This window comes from Mandrillus leucophaeus, unplaced genomic scaffold (genome assembly GCF_000951045.1).
Source record: "Mandrillus leucophaeus isolate KB7577 unplaced genomic scaffold, Mleu.le_1.0 Scaffold1083, whole genome shotgun sequence".
Lineage (NCBI taxonomy): Eukaryota > Metazoa > Chordata > Mammalia > Primates > Cercopithecidae > Mandrillus > Mandrillus leucophaeus.
In genome coordinates this window covers 673,126-696,817 of record NW_012099021.1, presented here as the reverse complement: position 1 = coordinate 696,817, position 23,692 = coordinate 673,126, and positions in this window count along the sequence as shown.

Below are 23,692 nucleotides of genomic sequence, written 5' to 3'. Positions count from 1 at the left end.
GGGAAGATAAAGGCATTACCCCCCCGAGACCTCGTATGATAATCCCCATTCTGAGCTCAGAACACCCAGAACTTTGGAAATTGGCTATTACCATATCTGGACTGTGAGTATGGGAAGTGGAAACTATTCTGTCTGTTGTCCCCGATACCGTCCCTCTCCCTCGGTATCAACATAAATCCAGATATTCTGCTTTGCTTACCTCCAACCTGATTATTCCCATGCAGAGTTGTGTTAAGCCTCCTTACATGCTGTTAGTGGGAAATATCAAAATTTGGATGAACAAGCAAACTGTCCAATGCATTAATTGTCATTTATACACTTGTATTAACTCCCATTTTGACTCCAGGAAAAGTGTAATGTTGGTTCGAGCTCAAGAAGGAATCTGAATTCTGGTAACTTTGCCCAGATCTTTGGAATCCTCCCCCTCAATACATTTAATTAAAGAAGTGTTACAGTGAATTCTAAAAAGATCTAAGAGATTTGTTTTCACTTTAATCACTGTGATCATGGGTCTAATTACAGTCACTGCAATGGTCACCACTGCCAGAATGGCGTTACATCAATCTATTCAAATGGTTCATTTTGTTAATGATTGGCAAGCCAATTCTACCCAAATGTGGAATTCTCAACAAGGCATTGATAAAAAATTGGCTAATCTAAATTAATAATTTAAGACAGTCTGTTATTTGGCTTGGAGATCAGGTAGTAAGTCTTGAACATCACATGCAAATGCAGTGCGATTGGAATACTTTGGATTTCTGTATCACCCCGTATTCCTATAATGAGACTGATCATTCATGGGAAGTGGTCAAAGGACACCTTCTGGGTAAGGAAGATAATTTATCATTGGATCTAACTAAATTAAAGAAACAAATTTTTGAAGTCTCTCAATCTCATTTATCCATTGTGCCTGGAGCTGAGGCATTAGATCAGGTGGCAGAAAATCTTTCTGTACTAAACCCCACAACTTGGATTATGTCTATTGTGGGCTCCACTGTAGTAAATTTTGGAATTATGTTTCTCTGTTTAATTGGCTTGTCTTTAGTGTGCTGGACCAGTAAGAGAATCCTGTGTCAAAATCGAGAGAACAAACAAGCCTTCATCACTATGGCACATTTATATAAAAAGAAAAGGAGAGATGTTGCAGGAAGTCAGGGACCCTGAATGGAGGGACCAGCTGAAGCAGTGGCAGAAGGACATAAATTGTGAAGATTTCTTGGACATTTATTAGTTCCCCAAATTAATACTTTCATAATTTCTTACACCTGTCTTTACTGCAATCTCTGAACATAAATTGTGACAATTTCATGGGCATTTATCACTTCCCCAATCAATACTCTTGTGATTTCCTATGCCTGTCTTTACTTTAATCTCTTAATCCTGTCATCTTCATAAACTGAGAAGGATGTATGTTGTCTCAGGACCCTGTGATGATTGCATTAAGTGCACAAATTTTTCGTAAAGCATGTGTGTTTAAACAATATGAAATCTGGGCACCTTGAAAAAAGAACAGGATAACAGCAATGTTCAGGGAACAATGGAGATAACCATTAGGTCTGAGTGCCTGAGAGTTGGGCAGAACAGAGCCATATTTCTCTTCTTACAAGAGTGAATAGGAGAAATATCGCTGAATTCTTTTTCTTAGCCCTGAGAAAGAGAATGCATTCCCAGGGATAGGTCTCTAAAATGGCTGTTGTGGGAGTGTCTGTCTTATACAGTTGCAGATAAGGGTTGAAATAAACCCCGGTCTCCCTTAGCGCTCCCAGGCCTATAAGGATGAGGAAATTCCTGCCTAATAAATTTTAGTCAGACCAGTTGTCTGCTCTCAAACCCTGTCTCCTTATAAGATGTTATCAATGAAAATGCATGCCCAGTGGGACATGAAACTTCATTAGCAATTTTAATTTCACCCTGGTCCTACGATCTCACTCTGCCCCCATTTGCCTTGTGATATTTTATTGCTTTGTGAAGCATATGATCTCTGTGACCCACATCCTATTTGTACACTCCCTCCCCTTTAAAAATCACTAATAAAAACTTGCTGGTTTTGTGGCTCAAGGGACATCACAGAACCTGCCAACATGTGATGTCTGCCCCAGACACCCAGCTTTAAAATTTCTCTCTTTTGTACTCTTTCCCTTTATTTCTCAGACCAGCCGACACTTAGGGAAATAGAAAAGAACCCACATTGAAATATCGAGGCCTGGTTTTCCCTGATACTGTGCATTTGGGATGTTTGGCAGCATCCCTAGCCTCTACTCACTAGACACCATTAGCAGTCCCCAGTCCCACACTTATGACAATTAAAAGTGTCTTTAGACATTACCAAATGTCCTTTAGAGGTCAGAATTACCCCCAGTTGAGAACTCTTGCTCTAAATGTTCTTCTACATCTCTCCATTGACTCAGAAAGATGTCCTTGGGCTGTGAGTCTATGACTGCAATCATGAACTTCTGACTTCTTACTTTTCTTTCTCCTTCCACTGGTGTCATAAGTCCTATGAAGGCATGGTGTTTGTCTTCCCTATCTCAGTTCTAGGTCAACACTTGACAGAGGAAAGATACTTGAGGTTTATTTTTAAATGCCTGACAGCCCGATTACCTCCATCCTGGAATCAAGGGAGAGATTGGGAGATTTAATTTTTCAGTACATTGAAACATGTTCAAGTTGTGCTGACTGCATTGAGCGACTGCATTGGGTGTGAAAGGCATGACCATTTAGCCCTGGGGATAGATGCTGGCTAGAATCAGGCTCAGGTTGGCAGCACACTTCACTGTTGACAATTTGGAGAGTTAGCTGTCAGGCCACACCTATTACACAAGTTGATCTGTCCATTCCACCCCATTCCATCACCACCCCATAGAACAGGTTTGCCCACCCTCATCAGTTCTTACTAAGAACCCTTGAGATAGAGCCATGCTTTTCATAGCAAACGTGAAATCACAGGAAGGCTTATAACATTATCAAGCAGCATACAATAAATTCAGACTGAAAAGATGCCTGCTATTGACTAGGATAATGGTGGAGCATTTGAAACATGAATTTGGCTTTAAAGAAAGGGGTAATTTGAAGAAGTGGAAGTGGGAGGGTAAGGGAATGGTTAATTCCAAATGTTTAATGTAGGGAAAATAATATAAGCACTGCAGAGTTGAGGAAAAAACACGGTACACTTTAGAGGGCAAATGTTATAAGGAAACAACCCAGGGAGGAAGGAACTAATGAAGAGACTAAGGTAGGAAAATACATGGGGCATTTTTCCCTACTAGTGTGACAATCTGCCTATCTGGATTGACTACTATGTAAAAAAATAACTGTCCCTTAGAAGAATCTCCTCTGGCAGAGAGAACCTGGAAAGAGAATATACTTGATCAGGTAATTACTCATTCAGCCAAATACATTGACAAACTAATACTAAGGTAATAGGGAGAAATAGACAAGGGTATCTATGAAGTTCTTGACAAAAGATTAATAAGGGGGCATAGCAGGTTGGGCACAGTCCAATGTCAAGAGTGTAGGTTAAGGATCTGACAGCCACATAATGGCTTTGTGATCTTAAGTTCCTTAAGCCTCAGCTTTAAAATGGGGAAAATAGTAACCTTGCATGTGTGGGGTGAGGGTTATATGAGATAATGTATGATCCTGTATACAGTACACCCTTACCAAATGGAAACTATTTTTTTAATCTGCCAAATATTAAAGCATCATTGAAAGTTACAATGGACATCACAATATACTTCTGGCATATAGATGAAGAGACAGATAATAGGACATAGATGAAAACCCATGAATAAGAAATAGTACTAATATATGTAACTGACCTGAACTAAGTGTGTAAACAGAATGCCACTGTATTTTTCACCATCCTCTGGTAAAATGACTCTCTTTAATCTTCCTTCTGTGGCACTGGATGGAACCTCAGGCAAATTCCAGAACTCTTCCATTAGTTCAAAATTCTAAAACTTCAATACCATATACCCAAACTTCAGTCTTTTACCCAATCCAAAACTTCCCCCCTTCCTAAGCTCTGCTGTGAATCATGTTTTGAGACCAGCAATAGGGAAAGGGACTGTGATAATTCCTTCATTATTTCTCCCTTCCTTGATCTTCTACCCATCTTCCCCACTGACTCTGCCTTTGGCTTCTCCAGGGTTGCAGATTCCCAACTGCAGACCTCCAACTGCAGCTCCCTGTTATGGACAGTATCTCCTCATTGGCCACCAATGACTCCTCTGTCAAGCCCTGGCTTCCAGTGGCTCTTGCTCCAGGATAACCCAGAGTCCTCACCTGTCTGTCCCACAGGAAACACACACTCTTATCCACTAGAAGTCAGGCTCAGTCTCTATGCTGTCAGAACAGACCTCTTTGGACTCTTTGAAAAGCTCTCATCTCCCCTGTGGTTGGGGAATGTCCCAGCACTCTGACTCCCTCTGGACCTCTTGGGAAATCCTTAGCTTGTTCTTGCATAGCCTGGAGGCAATAGGAGGTATAAAGACAGATTAGTTTCGGGTCATTCTCTGTGCAAGTCCTGCCGAGATAGTCAAGTAACTTGCTTTTGAATGAGGGGATACTCAATACCTATTTTCCCCGGGTTTGAGATCTTAATTAAAAGTCCACAAAAGAAAACATCCTTTTTACATCTTTTAACATCCTTTAACATGTGTACTTAGTAATGAATGTTTAGGCACAAACAATATGATGTAGTAACATATTGATAGATTTTCTGTTGTTAGTCACTGTACAAAGAGCAACACAGCATATATATATATATATATGCATACATATGCAATATTACATATGCACTGTATGAAGAGCAACACAGCATATATATATGCAAATATATATGCAATATTATTCAGCCACAAAAAGAAATGAAGTTCTGATACATACTAAAATATAGTTGAACCTTGAAGACATCAGGCTGAGTGAAAAAAGCCAGTCACAAAAAGACAAATACTGTATAACTCTACTTCTATGAAGTACCTAAAGTAGTCAAATCTAAAGAGACAAAAAGTGAAATTGTGGTTGCCAGGGTGGGGCCAAAGGATAATGAGGAGTTATTGTTCAATGGGTATAGAGTTTCCGTTGCAGATAGTGAAAAGATCTGGAGATGGATAGTGGTAATTGTTGCACGAAAATGTGAATGTACTTAATGTCACTGAAATGTACTCTTTAAAACCGTTAAAATGATCAATTTTCTGTTATGTATATTTTATGACAATTTTAAAAACCAAAGAGAAAAAGTAGATGGAAGGATGACCAGAAAATGGACAACTTTGTGTGAGTGCCTGAGGACAAAAATAGCCTAAAGCAGCAGGCTGCTTGTCTCGCCAAACTCTAGAAAGACTCGGGCCCAATTACTGGGGTGAAGCTTGGGACTGAGAGCAGAAGAAATCAACTAAAATCAAGATCTTTGTGCCCACCCCACTGACAGGGTTTCCCATATTCTGGGTTTTCCTGATGACTTTTCCAGATGGAGTGACAACCCCACAGGTTTGCCTAGGATTAGGGGCTTTCTGAGACATAGGACTTTCAGGGCTAAACTGGAAGTAATGTTCATGCCAAGTTTAACATGCACCTCTGTCCTCTGTATTTCTTTTAAGTTGAGAGTGGGAAATGAAGGCTGATCAGATTCAGATTTTTTTTTTGTGGCAAAGCTACTTCTTAGATGGTGTCGGATTCTCTCATCAGAAGGTACATGGTGTTTCACTGAGTCTTTTTTGAATGGTGTTAGCAGCCACTGATGCTCAATACCTAGATTCATTTATTTTGCAAAACTGCTATATTGTAACTCTATTATTTTGTCTTTATTTATTAGGTAAACTACTTTTACAGATAAACATCCCCATAAATTATTTGATTCCTTTTTATTTACTGCTTTTAAAAATAATGAGTTGGTTCCCCAGTGTGTTCTCTTATGTTGACCAATTAGATTTCTTTGATATGCTTATGAGCTCATGATTTTAAAAATATCTAATGTGTCTCAATTCATTGCATTTATTTTCCTTTTTATGCTCAATTGTCCCATCTTTGGCTATAAGGGCCTTTTAAAGTGGGCTCCTGAGTCCTTTTGACATGATGCCATTAGTCATTTATAGTTTTTCTTGCTGTCTGTAGGACAATTTGTTCTGGGCCGGGAATCAGTCATTTCTCTAAATAACTCTGGCTGCTTTTAATGGGAAATGGTATTATAAGACTATCGTTTGGCTGCTAGGGATACTTATTGCTACTAGATCGGTCATCATTTCTCTACTTTTTCAGTAGACAAGGCTAAGATTTATTTTTTTAAAAGAGATAAAATACATGACAAATTTAAAATGATGCTTCAATTTAAATTCAGACTACAGCTTTTATTATTTAATCTCTTCTATTGTGCCCTTTCTCCCATGATGAAAATTCTGATTTCAACAACACTGAGGATGACAGAATTTGAATTTTATGTAATTATTCATTTGTTTTATGTAGTAATACATACTCTACAACTTAGAATAACAATATCAATTTCTACAAACAATATGATTACTGAAAACTATTTAAATATATTTAGGAATACTTTTTGTCTTTGGAGTATACCCCACTACAGTTGTATAGTCAAAGTATTGCATTTTAAAATTACTTGGAATAGTTTCCTAGTTTTTTAACACTTTATTCTTAAATATGAATGGACAGCTTAGGATCACTAGTTATTGCTCTAAAGTCTTCAAAATAAAATTTAAAAATCCACCAAAAAAACTGACATCAAAAAGGATAGCCATATTTTTTAAAAGCAATAGAAGAGTTTGAAGATACAATTGAGAAAATATTTCAGAAAGTGAGCAAAAACAAAAACAAAAACATGAGGAGAGATAGGTTAGGGGATCAATCCAGAAGACTCAATTAGTAGGAACTCCAGAGTGATGAGAGAGAATAAAGAAGAAAAATTATCAGACAACCTTCCAGAACTGGAAGAATCAGACAACCTTCCAGAACTGAAAGCCTCCCATGAGGCTTTGAGTCTCATGGGAGACACAGATTCTTCTTGTCAAAATGCCCAGAAGAATCAATGAATGAATGATTGAAAAAAACTAATTAAGATACAGGATAGTAAAATGTTATTACTTCAGAGATAAGGAGAAGATGCTAAAAAACTCAGAGGAGGCTGGACATGGTGGCTTAAGCCTGTAATCCCGGCACTTTGGGAGGCTAAGGCAGGCAGATCACCTAAGGTTGGGAGTTCGAGCCTGACCAACATGGAGAAATCCCATCTCTACTAAAAACACAAAATTAGCTGGGGGTGATGGCACATGCCTGTAATTCTCCACTTTGGAGGCTGAGGCAGGAGAATCGCTTGAACCCGGGAGGTGGAGGTTATGGTGAGCCAAGATTATGCCATTGCACTCCAGCCCGGGCAACAAGAGTAAAACTCTGCCTCAAAAAAAAAAAAAAAAAAAAACTTTAGAGGAAAAATAAGTGCATAATTACAGTTTGCAATCAGAATCATATCAGACTCTTCAAGAGTCACACTGGAAGCTATTAAGACTATGGAACAATGCCTTCCAAATCCAGAGGAAAACTTATTTCCAGCTATCATTCTACGCTATTCAAATTACAAACAGGTATAAGAGTAGAATAAAGAATAGCATTAACCCTGACTCAACTGTTCATCCATCATATACTCTTTCTTAGAATGATATGGAAGATATATTTTAGCAAAATAAAGGATAAATGAAGAGTAAGACAGGAATCCAGCAAACAGCAAATCCAACACAGGGAAGAGGAAAAGAAAGGTTCCAAATCAATCAACCAAATTAGGGCAATAGAAGCAAGGGCTCAAGGAAGGAGGTACCAGGGGAAAACATATTTAACTGTAGATTATCAGATGTATTTAAGCACTTGGATAATAATATTGACAGATATTTGTCATATCTGTTAAACAGATTTACTTGAGGATTTAGAATGTAGTTTCATAAGCAAATTTAAAATGAGGCAAGTATTAACTCTAGAAAAAAATTAAATGTTGTACTACAAAGGAGCCATAACTATGGCATACTTTTTGGCTCAGCAGCAAATATATGTATATCATAGTGTAAATACTGACTTTCTTTTGAATAACCTTTTAACTTAGGAATAATTTTAGATTTATAGAACAGTTGTCAATATAGTACAGAGAGTTCCTGTATACCCTTCACCCAGATTCCCTGCATTTTAATATCTTCCATAACAATGTGACATTTGTCAATACAGTACTATGTGACACTAGAGACCATTTTAGTTTTACCAGTTTTTCTATTCCAGGATCCGATGCATGAGTCCACATTGCATTTAGAAACACTGACTTGTAATTTAACCAAAAATTGCACTTTAACCACATTAGGGGGATTAAGAAGAAAATGAGGGGGCTGTCTAAAAGAGGCAAAATCTTTGTCTTCATAATAGGATACCATGGCAGATCTCATCTAAAACTCAAAAGTCAGAAAATGGTCAGGTATTACTTCCATTTTTAATTTACTTCCATTTAATTTTACTTCCATTTAATTTACTTCCATTTAATTACTTCCATTTTCCATTTAAAAATGGAAGTAATATAGAAGAAACAGCTAAAAAATTGAAAGTAGTTGCTTCTGACACCTGAGAATAGGTCCTGAGGAGGGCTTGAGAGAAAGAGACTGCTATTATTTTATCACAAATCTTTTAGCACCCTGTCACTTTTAACTATATGGAGGTATTATTTTTATAAAAGTAAAAGTAAATTCAAATATATAATAAGCAAAATAAAACTAATATTCTTGCTGATTAGAAAACAGATTCTAATAGATCAAAAGACAAAGGTTATGAGCAAACCATTTTCATGAGAAAATAACGTAGTTAATAAAATATTTGAAAACAAATTCAATCTCTCTAATAGTCAAACAAAAGCAAACTTTAAAATAGCAGGTTAACATTTTGCCAATGAAGTTACAAAAGTATAACAAAATAATATTCAATATTGACTTTTTTGTGATAAGGCAAGCACTCACATAGAGATATTGAAATTGGAGATGTGTACTATGGTAGTACTTTTTGTAAAATACTGGATAAAAATATGTACCAAGAATCTAAAAACTTTTTATGCTCTTTGACCTAGTTAAAATTACTTTTTAATTCTTACCTTTGCGAATATGTGTTAAGGAAATAACCCAAAATATACAGGAATCTTTATTTGTAAAAACTTTATCATTAAAAAAGTGATATTTAAGAAGTTCATCTACTGACATTACAATATGCTAATATTATGATATTAAGATTTAGAAAAATAATACAAGTTTGTGTATATAGAGTGATATCAACTATGTGAAAGAAATACTGTAGATAAAACATTCAAGGAAATTCATCAATATTGAAGTTAATGATTATTATCACAAAGTGGTGAGATTGTGGGTGATTTTGATTTTATCCTTGTTTACACATACTGAACTGTCTATATTGTTTTATATTAAGACTGTATTGCACTTACTACCCAGAAAAACTTTAAGTGTTATTTAAAGAATGTGAGGTATGTGCAATAGACACAAGGCATGAACTGCCATTTTGAAAATGTGTCTTTGACTCCACCTTTGCTCTGGTGTCCCTGTCCCCATCCTGTTCCCTTTGTAGCACTCTGTCTCTAGCCTCTGGTGCATTGATTTCAATGTTTCTTTAATTTTTCAAATTCACCAGTTATTCAATACCTACTTGGTCTAATCCTTACAAGGTGTCATGTACTAGGCAACTTGATGGAACGCAGAAGCAAACATGATCTCCTCAATCAAGCGGCTTTGAGTCTCATGGGAGACACAGATACAAAATAATTATAGCACAAGGTAATAAATACTATTAAGCTGAACCACATGAAATTGCCACTTTTTTACGTTGAAAAGAGTCAACCACTGGCAATTTCTTATAGCTATAAATGCTGTGAATGGAGAGAGGTCGGTCAAGTGGCTTTGTACCTTCCAGTGGTATTATCTTTGTAGTAGGGAGTTTCTTGTAGTAGAATATCAAGCACTGAGATAGTTGCTAGGTGACATGGAATGATAAGATGCTAGTGAGAAAATCCTTTGATTTTCCTGAGCTGTTATTTGTGAGGGACAAACGACTGAATTAGGTTGCTGAAAATTATAGTGAGCTTTCTTAGAGCCAGTTGAGAGTTGTCTGCAGGGAGATAATGGAAACCAGGAGAGTGGGTATGCTTGGAAAGGGAGATGCCAAGAAAAAGAAGTGAATGCATTATGTAGTGGGTGAAGAGAGCCAGACAGAGGAAGCCAGAAAGAGAAACAAAAGAGTACAGGTTCTGCAGAATCAAAGGAGAAAAGAGCTCCAAGGATGCAGCACGCCGGAGTATTACAGAATGGATAGAGATGTGGACAATTAACAAAGGCTATTGGATCTGTCCATAGGAGAGCATCGGTAACCTGAGAAGGGCATGTTTTCTAGGGTGGTCAGAGCAGAAACCGGACTGTGAAGGGTAGGAATAAGGCAGTGTGCACAGTGGTTTTAACAGCCCTGGGCCCTGGGGTCAGATGGCCCAGGTTTACTTTCTGGTTCCACAGCTAAGAAGCTACGTGACTTTAGGCATGTTACCATCTCCATGCTTCCCTATCCTCAGGTACAATATTAGTAAAATAAAAATAGCCCCTTCTGTGATAGATTGCTCTAATGGATGCCGTTCTTCACGATTTCTCATATCTACATCCTTTGTAATGTAACCTTGCAGTACTCTCCCACTCTGACTCTGGGCTCAGCCTGTTGCCTTTTTTTGACCAATAGAATGAGGTAGAAGTGACACCAAGCCAGTTTTGACCACGAGAGGCCTTCTATGCTTCTTTTTGCTTGCTTTCCCCTCTGCCATCACCTGCAGAATATACTCAGACAAGCCTGCTGAAAGAAGAGAGGCAAGTTAGGGTAAAGCTGAGTCTTTCTAATAGTCCCACCTGGGGCCTGCCTTGATCAGCTGACACCCAGTATATGAGTGAGCCAGTCACAATCAGCAGAGCCACCCAGCTGACTCTAGATACATGAGCAATAAATGTCTATTATTGAATGCACTGAGACTTTGCTGTTGCTTATCAGGCAGCAATACTGTGAAAACAGACAACCAAAATACAGGTTGGTTGCAGGATTAAGTGAGATAGCATATGTAGACTACTTTGAACAGTGCCTAACACATAGTAACTGCTTAAACACGTGTAACTCATTATATCATTTTCAGAGATATGATTGTTTTCCTGGGGCCACCCAGGGACAGCTGAAATACAAAGGTAGCCTATGTAGGCTAATCATTTGATGTTTCTCCAAATTGATATTTTTTCTTTCTCATTGTTTATTTAGTGAGGGAGGAAGAAAACTGGATTCCTTTGAATAATTTTTGGAGCCAAAACTGATTTACTTAGTAAGCCATTTTTACGAGCTGAAAAAGCGCTGATGTTCTAGAAAATAGAATAGCAAATTATCTGCCACATTTTTGAATTATACTTCTTCTTTAGTGTTCTTTTGGGGTTTCCAAACAAGAAAACTTATGGGGCAGGACATTAAAGAACCTCTCGTTTCCAGTAAATGACACTATTCTATGCATTATTCGGTTTTGGAATTTCAGCTGAATGAGACTTCTGACTCTTAGCTGACTGACTACATGTTGAATCATAAAAATACTTGACAGAAGTAGAATGCACTCACCAGGAAGTTTTCCTTCTTCTTCTCTTTATTATTATTCCCACATGAAATCAAGGTCTGGCTCTGTAGAACCAACTTTTTTTTTTTTTTCAGTTCCTTGCACTGGAGGTTTAGTGTTCCTTAGATAAAGCAAAGCTCATGGACACCTTTACAACTAGCCCACTGCTTGCTTGGCTTTTGGGCTGTGAAGAAGCTGCATAATCAGATGAACCTTTTTTAAATGCATTTGCAGATGCTGGCATAAAGAATCAGGTGGGACAATTTGGCATCTGATGTAAGCATCTTGCTTTATAGTTGTAAAAGATTACCAGGTCTAGAATAGAAAGTAAAAAATATGCTCTGTCAAACCAAAAGTTTAGAACTCTCTAAATCCAGCCCCAGGTTTTTGTCCCTGCCTTTCCTTCCATTATTTACTGAAGCAAACCACAACAGGCTATTAACTATTCCCTGAAAAATAAACGTTAACCACAAGCAGCACACCACAGTTCAGGAGTTTATGCCCCAAACAGGTTCATCTGATTATCCGACAGGCTTCCTTCCCTCTCAACTGTCCTCAAAATGCTGAGAGCCCTATTGCCAAGGAGACTTCTGAATCTTAGCTATCAACTGCATGCTGAGTCATAAAAATACTTGACAGAAATAGAATGCACTCACCAGGAGGTTTTCCTCCTCCTCCTGCTCCTCTTCCTTCTACCTCTCCTCTTCTTCCTCCTACTCCACCTTCTCGCATGAAATCAAGGTCTGGCTCTGTAAAATGAACGTATATTTTTTCAGTTTACTGAAACGGAGGTTTAGTATTCCTTAGGTTAAGTAAGAGTCCTGGATATTTTTACAATTAACCTACTTCTTGTTTGGCTTTTGGGCCAAGCAAATCATTTGTACTTGTCCAAGCATAATGAGTAGCATCTCATCAGTAAGTCTCTCATCCTATTTCACTGGGTTCAAATTCCAGCTCTACCATGTACTAGCTGTGTGACCTTGGGAAAATTGCTTAACCTGTCTGTGTGTCTGTTTTCTCATCAATAAAATGAAGATGATATTGCATAGTACTTTATTGTTTTGAGAAAATTCAAATCAGTAATTCATGTAATGTAGTGGTCCAGTTTCTGCTAATAGTGCCATTTTTTATTCAACAAATAATTATTGAACATATTATGTACCAGACACTGTTGTAGAAATTTAACAAAACAAATCAAGAATGGCATAGGTCTTACATTCTAGCAAGGGATACAGACAAGCAACCATAAATCAGCTGAATGGGTAAATTTCAGAGTATGTTCCACAATGATAAGTGATATGAAACAAAAGGAAAATGCAGGGTGAGAGGGATGGCGAGGTGAATGACGTGTGGGGAAAATTGCGGTATTGAATAGAAAAGAAAAATCTTATTAAGGTGGAATTGGAGCAGAAACTCAAAGGAGGTGAGGGAGTGAGTTGAGCAGGTAACCAGTGGAAGAGCATTTCGAGCTTGAGCCAAGCCCAAGTGTGAGAGACCAGAGGATTAGAAGGAGCCAGGAAAGAGTGGCAGAAGATGAAGTCAAGGTGATAATAGGTTTCAATCACTTGGGGCCCTGAAAACCACTGTAAGAGCTTTAGTTTTCACTCTGAATGACATGTAGAAAGACTGCAGGACTTTGGGCAAAGGAGTGGCATGATCTAACTTACATTTTAAGGGACTCCATCTGGCTCTCTGTTGAAAATAGTTCGTAGGGAAGAAAAGCAAAATCAAGGAGACCTGTTGCTACTGTTGCACCTTAGGTGGTGGATGATAGAGGCTCAGGTTGGAGTTTGGGGTTGGGAGTAGGGAGAATAAAAGGATAGCCTTGGAGATGGTGAGAAGGGTTCAAATTTGAGATGTGCTTTAAGGCAAACCTAATTAAATGCTCTGAGAAATTGGATATGGAATGCAAAAGAAAGAGTCAAGGCATTAAGCCTGAGCAACTGAAAATATAGAGTTGTCATCTACTAGAACAAGGAAGGTTGTGGACAGGAAAAAGCAACAGTTCAGTCTTGTTACTTAAGAAACCTTAGCTACTTTTCTTATTATCACGTTCAGCCTCATACTGTTATAAATGCATGTACCTGTCTTATCTCTATCCCCAGATGGCAAACTACTTGAGACGAGAAACCATAACATGTTCTTTTAAATGGACCATAGTTCTATCACAGTTTAGTTGATACGGCTGTACTCCATATTTGCCACACATACTAGTTACTTTCCTGGTACTTGCCAAGTAAACAAAACAACTATTGTTCATCCTTCAAAATCTTATCTGAAGAAAAAAAAAAAAAGAACAAGGACAAATAAGAAAATCAATGGAAGGAAAAATTCAGGGTGACATCAGCAAGATGGCCAAACAGAAAATTCCCCCATATCACTCCCCCGACAAAAATACAACTGGAAACTGTTCAAAGACAAACATACCACACTGAATTTATCCAAGCTCAGGGGAGAAGTGGAGGAACCCCCTGGGCCCACAGAACTGACAGAAACTGCAACAAATAGGAGAAATGGTCATTTCAGACTGCGCCACCCCTACCCCAAGCCAGCATAATGCCACCCACAGAGAATTTCCTTGGACCCAGTTTCTGAGGTGAGAGTAGGGAGTTGTAGATAGACATTCAATCTCCTCACTAATCTGGGAATCTTCACAGGAAGCCTACTCCATTCTGATACCTCAGAAACCACTGGGAGAGCTGAGAGAACCAAAATACTTGGGACAAATTGAGGACAAAGAGTGGGGTGCTGACTGCAGCAACTGGCATGCAGATATTGGTAATTACTCTGCACATCCATCAGTGGGGACACCACACTGAAGAGGCTGGCAATCACCTAGTGCTGCAGGAGGCACAATCCATGGGAAGGCCCAGCTGCCTGGTCAGATTTTCTACAAAGCTCAGGTGTTTGCAAGAAGCCTTCCTTTGACCTGAAAAAACTAAAAGGTGGGGATTAAGTTCCAGTGTGTGCTTAAGTCTTCCCCAGAGTGGGAAACAATGGCAGGGCAGTGATTTAGTTCTGGGGCAGCCTTTAAGTTTTGGTGCCCTCTGTAAGTTTTCCCCAGATTGGGAAACAACAGGGCAATGAGTTAGTTTCAATGTAGCATTTTAGTGCTGGGGCTCACTATACATTATCCCCAGAATCAGAAGCAACAACAGACCAACATTGAAATTCTGATGCTAAGTAGTAAAGCTCTAGCATCACCAAAGAACATCTACAAAAACTAGAAGAGGTGGCTGCTTCCTCAAATATGCAGGCGTCAATGTAAAGATACAAGAATTGTAAAAGCTTGGGGAAGTATGACAACACACACACACACACAAAAAAAAACCCCACAAAACACTAGCAATGGACCCAAAAGAATTACGGATCTATGAAATGTCTGATGGAGAATTCAGGATAATTCTCTTAAAGATGTTCTGGAAAACACAAAAAATATGGATGGAAAACCAAATGAAACACTGAACTGAAAAACTCATTAGAAAGTTTCAACAGCAGACTTGATCAGAGGAAAGATTTTGAAAACCACCTGGTCAGAATATATGAAATTACCCAATCAGAGGAGCAAAAAGAAAAAAAAAATTAAAAAGTGAAGAAGGCTTATGAGAATTATCTCCACATAACAGGAATTCCTGAAGGAGATGAGAGAGAAAATGTCATATTAGAAAGCATATTTAAAGAAATAATGGCTGAGAATTTCCTAAACCTGGAGAAAGACAACAGCATCCAGGTATAGGAAGCTTAGATATCACCAATCAAATTCAATTCAATGAAGTAGTTCCTGAAGGCATATCATAATCAAATTAGCAAAAATCAAAGACAAAGAAATAATACTTAAAGCTGCAAGAAAAAGAAACATATCACATTCAACAGAGCCTGAATACAACTTTCAGTAATAGTAGGTGACTTCAACACCCCACTTTCAACAACAAACAAATCATCCAGAAAGAAAATCAACAAACATTGAAGTTAAACTCTACACTCTAGACCCAAATGGACCTAACAGAAATTTACATACACTACATCCAACATATACAAAATACACATTTTTCTCAACAGCACATGGAACATTCTCCAGGATACATCATACGGCAAGTCACAAAACAATCTTAGCAAATTTTTAAAAATTGAAATGATATCAAGTATCTTTTCTGACCATAATGAAATAAAATCAGAAATCAAAAACAGAAAGGATGTTGGGAACTGTACAAATTCATGAAAACTAAACAACATGCTTCTGAACAGAGAATGTATCAATGAAGAAATTTAAAAGAAAATATGAAATTCCTGAGACAAATAAAAATGGACACGTAACATACCAAAACCTGTGGGATATAGGAAACGTAGTTCTAAATGGAATCCATATGGCAATAAATGCATGCCTCAGAAAAGTAGAAAGACTTTAAGTAAACACCCTAATGATATTCTTACTTTTCTAGAAAAGTAAGAACAAACCAAACCTCAAATTAGTATAGGAAAAGAAATAATAAAGATCAGAGCATAAATAAATAAAATTCAGACAAAGAAAAACAATGTAAAAGATCAACAAAACAAAAATTTGGGTTTTTTAAAAATAAAATTGATAAATTTTTATTTAGACTGAGATAAAAAGAAGACAGAAATAAAAGCAGAGACAAAAAAGAAGACATTATAACTGATACCACAGACACACAAAGCATAATTAGAGACTATTATAAACAACTATACACCAACAAATTGAAAAATATAACAGAAATGGATAAATGACTGGACACACACAACTTACCAAGACTGAACCATGAAGAAATAGAATAGCTTAACAGATCACATAGCAAGTAATAAGACTGAAGCAGTAATAAAAAGTTTCCCATCAGAGAAAAGCTTAAGATCTTATGGTTTCACTGCTGAATTTTATCGAATGTTTAAACAACTAATACCAATTTTACTCAAAGTCTTTTAACATTTGAAGAGGAGAGAATCATTTCATATTCATTCTATAAGGCCTGCATTACCCTGATATCAAAACCAGAGAATGACATAAGAAAAAAGAAAACTACAGGTCAATATGACTGATGAACATAGATGTAAAATCATCAAGAAAACACTACCAAACCTAATTCAGCAACACACTGAAACAATTATTAATCATGATCAGATGGGATTCGTCCCAGGGATGAAAGGATAGTTCAACATATGCAAATCAATAAATATGATACATCACATTAACAGAATCAAGAACAAAAACCACATGATCATTTCAATAGATGCTGAAAAAGCCTTTGATAAAATCCAATATCCCTTCATGATAAAAAGCTCTCAACAAACTGGGTATAGAAGGAGCTTACTGCCAACAAAAAAATATATGACCAAACCCACAGCTAACATTATACTCAATGGGGTAAAAATGAAAGTGTTTTCTCTAAGATCTGGAACAGAACAACAATGTCCACTTTTACCACTTTCATTCAACATAGTACTGAAAGTCCTAGCCAGCGCAGTTAGGCTAAGTAAGGAATAAAGGGCATCCAAATTGGAAAGAAAGAAGTCAAATTATCCTTGTTGGAAGACAGCATGATCCTATATTTAGAAAAGTCTAAGGAGGCCTGGCACAGTGGCTCACACCTGTAATCCTAGCACTTTGGGAGGCCGAGGCAGGCAGATCAGTTGAGGCTAGAAGTTTGAGACCAGCCTGGCTAACATGGCGAAATTCCATCTCTACTAAAAATTAAAAAAAAAAAGTTGGGCATGGTGGTGCATGCCTGTAGTCGCAGCTACTGGGGAGGCTGTGGCAGGAGAATTGCTTGAACCCAGGAGGTGGAGGTTGCAGTGAGCTGAGATTGCACCACCGCTCTCCAGCCTGGGTGACAGTGAGATTCTGGTTCAAAACTAAAAAATAAAATAACAGTCTAAGGACCCCACCAGAAAAAAATTATTAGAACCAATAAATGAATTCAGTAATGTTTCAGGTAACAAAATCACCATACAAAGCTCAGTAGCATTTCCATAAACCAACAGCAAACAACCAGAATAAGAATAAAGAAAACAATCCCATTTACAATAGCTACAAGAAAAAACCTAGGAATAAATTTAACCAAAGAAATTAAAGAATCCTACAATGAAACCTATATAACACTGATGACAATTGAAAAAGACACAAACAAATTAAAAGATATCACATGCTCAAGGATAGGAGGAATTAATTTAATCAGATGTCCATACTACCCAATGCATTACCTATCAAAACACCAATGACATTCTTCACAGAAATAGAAAAGCAATTCTAAATTCATGTGGAACTACAAAAGATCCCAAATAACCAAAACAATCTTCAGCAAAAAGAACAAAGATGTAGGCATCACGATACATGGCTTCAAAACATACTGCTAAGCTATATTAATCAGAGCATCAAGGTGTTGGTATAAACACAGACACAAAGACCAGTGGAATAGGATAGAAAACACATAAATAAATCCGCACATTTACAGCCAATTTATTTTCAACAAAGGCATCAAGAACATATACTGGGGAAAGTTCAGTCTGTTCAATAAATGATGCTTGGAAAACTGGATATCCATATGCAGAAGAATGAAATTAGACCCCTATCTCTCACCATATACAGAAATCAAATCAAAATGGATTAAAGGCTCAAATTTAAGACTCAAACTATGAAACTACTAGAAAAAAAATTTGGAACAATACTTCGGGACATGGTCTGGGCAAATATTTCAGGCGTAAGACCTCAAAAACATAGGTAACCAAAGTGAAGATAGACAAATGAGATTACAGCAAGCTAACAAGCTTATGCAAAGCAAAGGAAACAATAAACAGAGTAAAGAAACAATATAAAAGATGTGAGAAAATATTTGAAAACTATCCATGTGACAAGGGATTAACAACCAGAATACACAAGAAACTCAAATAACTCAATGCCAAAGCCAAAATAATCTCATTAAAAATGAGCTAAAGATCTGAATAGACATTTCTCAAAAGAAGACATACTAATGGCCAACAAGTATATGTAAAAATCACTATTTATCAGGGATATGCAAAAGAAAACCACAATAAGATATTAACTCACCCCAGTTAAAATGGCTATTATCAAAAAGACAAAAAATAACAGATGGTGGTGAGGATGTAGAGAAAGGGGAATGCTAGTACACTGTTTCTGGAAATGTAAATTAGTACAGCCACTATGAAAAGCAGCATGGAGGCTGTGATGGTTAATATTGAGTGTCAACTTGATTGGATTGAAGGATGCAAAGTATTGTTCCTGGCTGTGCCTTTGAGGGTGTTACCAAAGGAGATTAATATTTAAGTCAGTGGACTGGGAAATACAGATCCACATCTGGGTGGGCACGATGTAATCAGCTATCAGCGTCCAAACAAAAGCAGGCAGAAGCATGTGGAAAGACTAGACTGACTTAGTCTTCCACCCTACATCTTTCTCCCATGCTGGATGCTTCCTGCCCTCCAACATTGGACTCCAAGTTCTTCAGTTCTGGGACTCTTGGACATTTGACCACAGACTGAACGCTGCACAGTTGGCTTCCCTACTTTTGAGGTTTTGGGACTTGGACAGGCTTCCTTGCTCCTCAGCTTGCAGGTGGCCTACTGTGGGGCCATACCTTGTGATCACGTGAGTCAATACTCCTTAATAAACTCCCCTTTATATATATATCTATCCTATTAGTTCTGTTCCTCTAGAGAACCCTGACTAATACAGAGGCTCTTGAACAAACTAAAAATAGATCTGTCATATGATCCAATAATCCCTCTATTGGGAATATATCCAAAAGAAAGAAAATCAGTACATTGAAGAGACATTTGTATTTCCAAGTCTTTTGCAGTACTATTCACAATAGCAAAGATATGGAATGAATCTAAGTGACTACCAATAGATGAATGGATAAAGAAAAGTGATACACACACACACACACACACACACACACACACACAAAATGGAATATTATTCAGCCATGAAAAATAATGAAATTCTGTCATTTGCAGCAACATGAATGAAATTAGAGGACACTATGTTAAGTGAAATAAGCCAGGCTCAGAAAGGCAAATATTGCATGTTTTATGTTCTGACTCATACAGGGGAGCTAAAAAGTAGATCTCATGGATGTAGAGTAGAACCAGAGCCTGGGAAGAGTAGAGGGAAGCGAGGAATGATGAGAGTTTGATTAATGGGTACAAAATGGAATAAGTTCTAGTGTTTGAAAGCACTATAGTTAATGATAATTTACTGCATATTTTACAATACTTAGAAAAGAAGATGTAAAATGTTTCCAGTGCAAAGAAATGATAAATGCTTTAGGTGATTACCATTAATTATTCTGATTTAATCATATTCTATGCAGGTATTAATTATCACATGTACCCCATAAATATGTACAATTATTAAGTATCAATTTTTAAGAAAAGGATGGATGGCCTGAATGGTATAGAGGATATTCCTTCACAGATACATAAACTTTATCCCTATGTTAAAAAGGGCATCTATACATGCTAGATCCCTGATTTGTAGCACATATTTCTAAAATACTTCTATTAACAGTGTTTTGAAATGATGCCTTTGGCCAGTATGGAGAAATTTTATAAGAAACAGCCCTTTAAAAATCAGTGCTGTGTTTCCTATATGGATGTAGCTGAAGGTCTAGTTCAGTACATGGTAGTCTTTCTTTAGTTAGACACATTTTCCTCCTGACACTATTTTCCCTCCCTAATACAGCTCAATATCTGTTTTTTAAAAAAATGTAACTCAAGACTGTTGTCTGTATCATGAGTTGGCAAACATTTTCTGTAAAGAATCAGAGAGTATTTTAGGCTCTGCAGGACAGTGCATTCTGTCACATCTAATCAGCCCTGCCATTGTAATGGAAAAGTAACCACAGAAAGTACACAAGCGAATAGGCCTGACTGTGCGCCAATAAAACTTTATTTGTGGGAGCAGAGCAAGATGGCCAAGTAGTAGGCTTTACCGAATTTCCTCCCTGAAGCAGCATGGAATTTAATAACTATTTACATAATCCAAGCATGATGGCTCACATCTGCAATCCCAGCACTTAGGGAGGCCAAGGCAGGAGAACTGCTTGAGCCCAGAAGCTTGACACGAGCCTGGGCAATGTGGCGAGATACCATCTCTACAAAAAATCAAAAAATTAGCTAGGTGAGTGATGTGCACCTGTAGTCCCAGCTCCCAGCTACTCAGGAGGCCAAGGTAGGAGGATCTATTGAACCTGAGAGGTTGAGGCTGCACTGAGTTATAATTGAACAATTGCACTCCAGACTGAGCAACAGAGCAAGACCCTGTCTAAAAAACAAACAAAAAACTATCTACACAAAACAAGCACCTTCATAAGAACTCAAAATTAGGTGAGCACTCACAGTACCTGGTTTTAATTTCATATCACTGAAAGAAGCATTGAAGTTGGTAGGAAAGAGAGTCTTGAATCACTGATGCCACCCCTCCCTCAACCCCCAGCAGTGGCCACATGGAGTGGAGAGAAAATCTGTGTGCTTGGGAAAAGGAGGGTGAGACATTGTACTGAACTCAGTGCTGTCCTGTCACAGCAGAAAGCAAAACCAGGATGAACTTAATTGATGCCCACCTACCGATAAAATATTTAAACCAGCCCTAGCGAGAGGGGGGAACCCATCCAAGTGGTCAGAACCTGAGATGTGGCGAGCCTCACCACTGTGTGATAAAGAGCTCTGGGGTTCTAAATAAACGTAAAAGGCAGTCAAAGACACAAGAACTGCAGCTCCTAGGCAAGTCCTACTGCTGAATTATGCTCAGAGTCAGTGAACTTCTGGGGCACACAACCTACTAAGACACTAGCTGGGCATCTAAGGAAGTGCTTGTACCACCACTCCCCAAACCCCAGGCTGCACAGCTCATGCCTCCAAAAAAGACTCCTTCCAACTGCTTGAGGAAAGGAGAGAAAACAGAAAAGAGGACTTTGTCTTGCACCTTGGATATCAGCTCAGCCACAAAATAGGGCACCAGTCAGAGTCATGAGATCTCCTTCCCTGCCCTAGCTCCTGGGATGACATTTCTAGACATTTCCCATCCTAGGCCAGAAGGAAATCCACTGCCTTAAAGGGAAGGAATCAATTCTGGCAGGACTCATCAGCTGCTGACTAAAAAGCCTTGGACCCTGAATAACTAGTAGTGATAACCAGGTAGTATGCCATGGGCATTTGGTGAGACTCTGAGACTTGCTGGCTTCAGGTGAGACTCAGCACATCCCTAGCTATGGGGAGAGACTCCTACTGCTTGAGAAAAGCAGAGGGAAAAGTAAAGCAGACTTAGTCTTGCACCTTAGGTACAGGCTCAGCCACAGGGGGATAGAGTCCCAAGTGGGCCCTTGGGGTCCCCAATTCCAGGACTTGTCTCTTGGATGGCATTTCTGGACCTGCCCTGAACCAGAGGGGAGCCTACTGTCCTAGCAGATGAGTCCCAGGCAAGGCAGCATTCACCACAAGCTGCCTGGAGAGCCCTTGGGCCTTAAGTAAACATCAGCAGTAGACTGGCAGTACTTCTCATGGGCCTGTGGTGGTGATGGCCACAAGATTTGACTCCTCTTCCTATAGAAAGGGGAGGAAGAGTGGGAAAGACTGCCTCACACGTGGTTTCAGTTGCAGCTCAGCTGCAGTACAACAGAACACCACACAGACTTAAAGTGTTTGACTCCAGACTCTGTCCCCTGGATGGCATCTCAGGACCTATCTACAGTCTGGGGGAACTTGTCATCCTGAAGGGAAGGACACAAGCCTGGCTGGCTTTGCCACCTGCCAATTATAGAGCCCCAGGGCTTGAGCAAACATAGGTGGTAGCCAGGTAGTGGTAACAGCAGGCATTAGATGAGACCCAGTGCTGTCCTGGTTTCTGACCAGTGCAGTCATAGTGGTGGTGGCCACAAGGGTGCTTGTGTCACAACACTCCCAGCTCCAGGTGGCTCACAACAGAGAGAGAGAGAGAGAGAGTTTATTTGTTTGGGAGAAAGTAAAAGAAGAGAACAAGAGTCTCTGCCTGGTAATCCAGATAATTTTTCTGGATCTTACCTAAGACCATCAGGGTGGTACCTTCTATGAGTCTGCCAGAAACAGAGTGTCACTGGCTTAGAGTGCCCCCTAATATAGATACAGCTTAGATCACAACACCCAAGTCCTTTGGAATACCTGGAAAGCCTTCCTAAGAAGGACAGGTACAAATAAGCCCAGACTGTGAAGACTATAATAAATACATAACTTTTCAATGGCCAGACACACACAAACATCCACAAGCATCAACACCATCCAAGAAAACATGACCTCACCAAATAAACTAGGTAAAACACCAAGGACAAATCCTGGAGAAACAGAGGTATATGACCTTTCAGACAGAGAATTCAAAATGGCTGTTTTGAGGAAACTCAGAGAAATTCAAGATAACACAGAGAAGGAATTTAGATACATTTAACAAAGAAATTGAAAAAATTATAAAAGAGCAAGCAGAAATTCTGGAGTTGAAAAACACAATTGGCATACTGAAGAATGCATCAGAGCCTTTTAATAGCAGAATTGATCAAGCAGAAGAAAGAATTGGTGAGCTTGAATACTGGCTATTTGAAAATACACAGTCAGAGGAGACAAAAAAAAAAAAAAAACAATGAAAAACAATGAAGTATACCTACAGAATTTAAAGAATAGCCTTAATAGGGCAAATCTAAGGGTTATTGGCCTTAAAGAGGAGGTAGAGAAAGAGATAGGGTAGAAAGTTTATTCAAAGGGATAATAACAGAGAACGCCCCAATCTAGAGAAAAACATAAATATCCAACTACAAGAAGGTTATAAAACACCAAGAAGATTTAACCCAAAGAAGACTATCTCAAGGTATTTAAATATCGAACTCCAAAAAGGTCAAGGATATAGGAAGCTTCCTAAAAGCAGCAAAAGAAAAGAAACAAATAACATTCAATGGCGCTCCAATACATCAGGTAGAAGACTTTTCAGTGGAAAACTTGTAGGCCAGTAGGAAGTAGCATGACATACTTAAAGTACTG